The sequence below is a fragment of the Sciurus carolinensis genome, chromosome 8 (assembly GCF_902686445.1).
Source record: "Sciurus carolinensis chromosome 8, mSciCar1.2, whole genome shotgun sequence".
In the NCBI taxonomy this organism is placed as follows: domain Eukaryota; kingdom Metazoa; phylum Chordata; class Mammalia; order Rodentia; family Sciuridae; genus Sciurus; species Sciurus carolinensis.
The window spans coordinates 37,700,721-37,706,820 of NC_062220.1; positions in this window are offsets into that span (position 1 = coordinate 37,700,721).

Below are 6,100 nucleotides of genomic sequence, written 5' to 3' on the forward strand. Positions count from 1 at the left end.
CTCCATGACACCTTTCTGACAGGTGACCAATGAGCTCTTGAGAGCCAACAAGTGGGCTCCTTTTAATCTTCACCATACCTAGCAGCTCAGCAGCACTTAACAATGGTGGTCATTACCTGCTTTCTGACCCTCTTCATTGACTTCTAACGCCTTCTCTCTGGACTCTCATCTTTTTCTTATGCAATGTATCCTACCTGCTTGCCGCCAGCATGATCTTTCTAAAACATGGTTCTCAGTAGTATTTTCTACAATGATGGGAAGGTCTTCTTGTAACACAGGTACAGCTAGACACATAGTGGTTGGCAACATAAAAATATGTCTAGCATTTGAGAAATCAAACATGTAACTATTTAATTTTGATTTAATAGCCACATGTGGCTAGTGGCTAAATCTTGGATATTACATTTCTAAAGCATGCTACATTTGACAGCTTCCCATTAACAAGAATTTCTCTCACAAGCCTAAGGATCATCAAATTAGGTTGTTAAAAATGTCGATTTTAGAGTTTTATTTCATTTATTTATTTATAAAGTCAAGGTTCTGCTGACCTAATAGTGATTTTTCCCCCAGAGACAAAAGGGGCTTTCTTTTTCTTCTTCTTTTCTTTCCTTCTTCTTTACAGATGGACAGAGGTAAAAGATGATAGTAATTATCTTGACCTAAACTCAGAAGACTAGTTGATACTTGGTAGACCCAACTCCCACCAGTCCCCAATTCAGAGGCTCATTGATTTATTTTAAACAGAGTGTTTTCAGTACGTCTTGTTTTTAAGGCTTTAGATGTTAAGATTTAGATCTAGGAATGAAGACCTTCCCAACTAATAATTTCAAGGGTAGAACTCAATATGACCTGAAATAGAAACGAATAGTCAATTCTTTTGCATAAAAACATTCATTTAAGTCACATGGGTAGGCCAGATCTCTGTAGGTAAGGGCCAAGTATGTGGATTCTAAATCTCAGCAGTAGCCTAAAATTTAAAGTACAAATTCCCTGCCATGGTTTAGAAAATCTTGCTCCAGTTTTCCAGTTTCATCTTATATACTGCAACACATTCTCCCCACTATCCTTTGTCCTATTTTGCCAAGCCATAATAAACTACTTGATACACAGAAAGTGTTTCTATTCACTAAGAACTGTTTATTTATTTGTTCATTTATTTACTTACAGTACTAAGAATCAAATCCAAGGGCTTCCACCATTGAGCTATATCCCCAACCCTTTTCATTATTTTTATCATTATTTTTTTTAGACAGGGTCTGGCCACGTTGCCCAGATTGGCCTCACACTTGCAATCTTCCAGCCTCTACCTTTCAAATTGCTATCAAATTTCACCTGGTCATTGAGAAATTCTTAGGTACTGGGTACCTGTCATCAATTTCATTGATACACAATTTTTTGAGGAGAGCATATCATTCACTAGTTTATTGATAAAGAAATTGAACCTTAGGTTAAGCAACCTCCTCATTATAATGCAACCAGTAATTAGCATGTTAGTAGAAATTGTATGCAGGAGCTCTGGAGCTCTATGCACAAAAAAACAGGAGCAGATACTGAAAACTTGATCTAATCAGAAAATTACAGGTAATTCAATATACAACATCATTCATTACCTGAAAAACAACATGCAAAAAATTCAATAAGACACATTCAACAGAATATATTCCAAGATGACTGGGTGGGGAACAAGAATGAAGTACATGCATGAAAGAATATAAATAAAGGAACAGAATGAAAAATGGGCCTTGTTTGAGCCAATTATATGCTATGACCTAGAGAGACAAACACTAGCATTGGAACATGTTAATAAGCAATTGTGAATTGCCCTTTGATGTTTTTAAATACTAACCCAAAACACTTTGTGTACATTACTGAATGAAGACATGAGGTGTCAGAAGTTGAGTTGTGCACATAAATGCACTCATGTTTCATTAGGGAACTGAGAGGGCAGTTAACTGTGTCAGTTCATGGTTTCCTCAATGTTTATTTTCCAGTTGTCTTAGTTGTCTACTATGTGCTTATTTTTAAGCCTTGTTTCTCGTATAATCAAAATATCTGAAAAGGAAAATTGTCACTACTGCATTTTTTTGGTATGTTACTTAATTTATTCATTGGACAAAATCATACTGTATCATTGTGCCCTAGACATATGCATCAGAAACTGTGCCAAGTTCTTTAATGAATATAAAATATTTCTGATAATTATGAAGTATGAAGTAGACGGCCTCCTACAGTCTGATTATTTACCATCAAAGCTTATCATGGTAGTATTGAATTTGGTCCTTATGTCTAGAACAATCAAATTTATGTGAGCACATGCAGATTGTTCTAATTATATAACCTCAGCCAATCATTCCAGGAAAAACTATCAAAGAAAGATTAAGCTGTAGCCCTGAATAGCAGAAAGTGACAATAGAATGATACTATATGCAAGATATTTGATTCATATTTGATTTTTCTTTAATATATTTGCCAATATTTTACTTCTATTGGTGTTCATCTGAATATATTTTTTCTCACCAAAATGACAGGCATGAGGAGAATATTTTAAAAAGTAATATCTAGTCCATAAAAACCCAACATTCTTTTTCTCTGTTGTTGTTGACTGACTAAGTCTGGTTCTAATACTGAGTGGAATTTCCAAACATGACCCTGGGGCAAGACAGAAAGCGTAAGTCAACATATTTCCCAAGGTATTAAAACTATCAGGAGGAAGTTCTAGTGTTTCCTTAAACACACACAATGCAAAATGAATCAAGATATGATGTCATGCTTTATTGAAGTATTTATTTTCATTACAATTCACACAGTTCTTCAAGGTCAAAATGACACTGGTCTTACTAGAAAATATGAGATTCGAGTTACATAAATCCTTCTCTACTGTTTAGAAAACAAACCATGAATTTTCATGAATTTGGGACACAATTCTATGGGCTAGATGGTATCAAAATTCAAAGATAAGTGACAATATTTCTTTTCTAAAGGCTTCATTGGAAAAAAAAAGTTAACTTTTGTGGTTATGTTGAAAAAAAAAAATGCAAAGACCAGTACAGCCTATCCTTTTTTCTTTAGAAGTTGCAGAGGTCTTTTTTTCAGCAGTGTGATTCCCTGACATCCCCCTACTCTGCCATTCTACTAAATTTCCTCTCACATCTTCTATACAGCCCCCTCCCACATACACAGGACAGAAGTGGAACAAGTGGAGAAGAAAATGATGAGAGTAATGCCGAGGGAAGACAGCAGCGTGTTTAACATCACAAGATCAGAGGGAGCCCAGAAGCAGAACCTAGAAAAATCCTTTCACAGCATGCAATATAGAACAAAAATCCCCAGAAAACTCAAATACTACTATTATCATGTTTCAAAACAAGAAAGCTAAGAAAGGTGACAAAAGGACCCAAGAAAGGATAGCACATACTTTCAGCCACCTGTGTGTCAGGTAGAAAGTTTTCATCAGAAGGCTTTAATTCTTTCCTTTGATGTCTAAGCCCAATCAAGACAATAATATGTCCTTGAACCAAAATGATTCCTCTATGATAGACTATACTCTGGGTGATAAACAAAGCTTTTAAAGACATAAACTAGCTCTGTAGGTGGCCTTCACTCACTCCAAGAAAGCTTTTGATTAAAATAAAAATGTATGTAGGAGTGAAGTTGAACGAAGGCATACAGAAAGTTTTATTTCATTTGGAAAAAATAAACATGAAAATGAGACCTCTCGATACCCCTACAAGGGTAGACAAATTGATCAAACTAGCCAGTAGGAAAAAAGGAGAAAGAACATCTTCCCTTCAACGGCCTCTAGATTTTTACTTTTAGGAGAATAATCATCAAGTGTTGAACTACTCCTAAATAATTCTTTTCTATAGTGTTCTCTACTTGCTCAACAACAAATACGAACATCTGTTCAATGGGCTTAGGTGAGAAGGCTGAAAAGCAACCTCAGTTAAAGGAAGCTTTGTGATTTCTGACCTAATGGCATCTATTTCGAGGCAGCCTTCTCAGATGAAGAGATGAATGCTGGGGCAAACCAAGGGAAAGAAGTCAAAAAGCAGGTGAGAAATGGAAGAACAATGGGAAGTAAAGGGAAGAAATTGGGGCTGGATTTCAGCATGAAGAGAAGACATTTTAATAGAAAGAAATTTCTTCTGGCTCATAACTGCAGACAGCTATGATAAAAATGAAATCTTGCTATCCAGTAAAAATTGAAATATGAAAACATTAGATATTGGATAATTGACAAAGAAAAACAAGTTTTGAGAATTGCCAATCTATTCATTTAGGAGAATATTCTGTTAGGTGTTGGTTGAACTGTAAACAAAATATTTTCTGAGTACAACTCCCACAAAGGATTTCATGGGCACAATCACTAGAAGCACGATTCTTGTTTAAACTTCAGGACTGAAATTTCTCCAAAAGAGAAATTTAGAATTGTACTATTTAATTTCTCAAGGTACCAGAGTACTAGAGGTATGAGACAGTGCCAAACCATTTATTTCAGGTTCTCCTAATGAATATCTTTTCAAGCATCCACAGCTGTTCAGGGAAGAGAGGTGAATTTGGTGAAATTTGGTTGAATATGGTTAGTTATTATTTTTCTAGGAAAACTGAAAGGAATGAAAATCATACACACATTTTTAATCTGCCACATGTTCTGCTGGCAGATTTGATGGTTTGTAAAGCAAAACATTTTTTTGTGTGTGTGGAATTCAATGCAGAAGATATATAAAATAGGCTGTTTCCTTTTTCATTTTAAACTTAGCTTTTAAATTTTTAATTGTTAAAAATTATAGAAATGTCACCATGCAAATAAGAATTTTTAAATTAATTTAAATTTTCTTTTCTTTTTTATCATCTTTCACTGAAATAAAAATGAATATAATAAAAAGCACATACAAAAAGGAACTTGAATCCTTCTATGATTCAAACTATTGGGTCAACTCCTCAAATCATGTATAAAAAAGAACTTGAATCCTTCTATGATTCAAACTATTGGGTCAACCCCTCAAATCATGTATAATCAGAAATTAACAATTTTTGATTTTTGTTAATAGTAGGGGACTGGGAAGGTAAAATAACTTAAATCAATATTCATTTACACACATTTATTTGAAATAATATTTTTCATTTTTTCATGTCAAATAATACTTATTTTTAAGATTAGTATGTCTAGTAACCACAGACACATATAAATACACTAAAAAGATGGTGCTCTGTGTTTTTGAAAGTTATATGTAATATACTTCATTGTTGAAAAAGTTCTAAATGTTTAGGGTAAGCATCCAAACACCTATAATTATTAATGTCCATAAGAAAGCCATGCAATTAAGCTATCAACTGATTTATTCAGATAATTATAAAGGTTCAGGATTAGTGAGTTCTGGTTATACATAGAAAAAATATCAATCTAAATTAATCATTAACTTAATAAATAACTTTAAAAATACTTGACCTTTTAACATTTGTAGCAATTTTTTTTTCTGGCATAAAATATAGAAATTTGGAAAACTACAGATTATGTAAAGAACAAATAACATAATGAAAAGTATCCTAATCTCACCAATTAAAACTTAAGTATAAGTGTATTTTCCTCACAAGAAAAGAGAGAGCAAAAGAACTAGGAGAAATATAAAATTGGAGATTAATCATTTATTAAAACAGTAATGTTGGGCTGGGATTGTGACTCAGTGGTGGAGCACTTGCCTAGCATGCATGAGTTACTGGGTTTAATCCTCAGCACCACATACAAAACTAAATTAAATAAAGTTGTTTTAAAAAGCTGAAATTCTTAAAAAAAAAAATGTTATTCTAATATGAAGGATATACCTTACTTCTTTTTTTTTTTTTTTTTGATAACAGCAACTTTGTTTATTTGCTCAGCAGGTATCTATGAAATCCTACAAAGATATATTCTAATTTTCAAACAAAAGTGAATAGATTTCTTAAATTGGCAATTAACTGAGATGCCTGGAATTAATCTGTACGCATTGAAGTTATCATTTTTCAGCTCAAATAAAAGCTTCATTTCTTCTTCCAAAAGCTGACAAAGAATGCATTTCATTTATATAAAGAATCACTTTTTGATGTGACTTTTCCAGTTAGA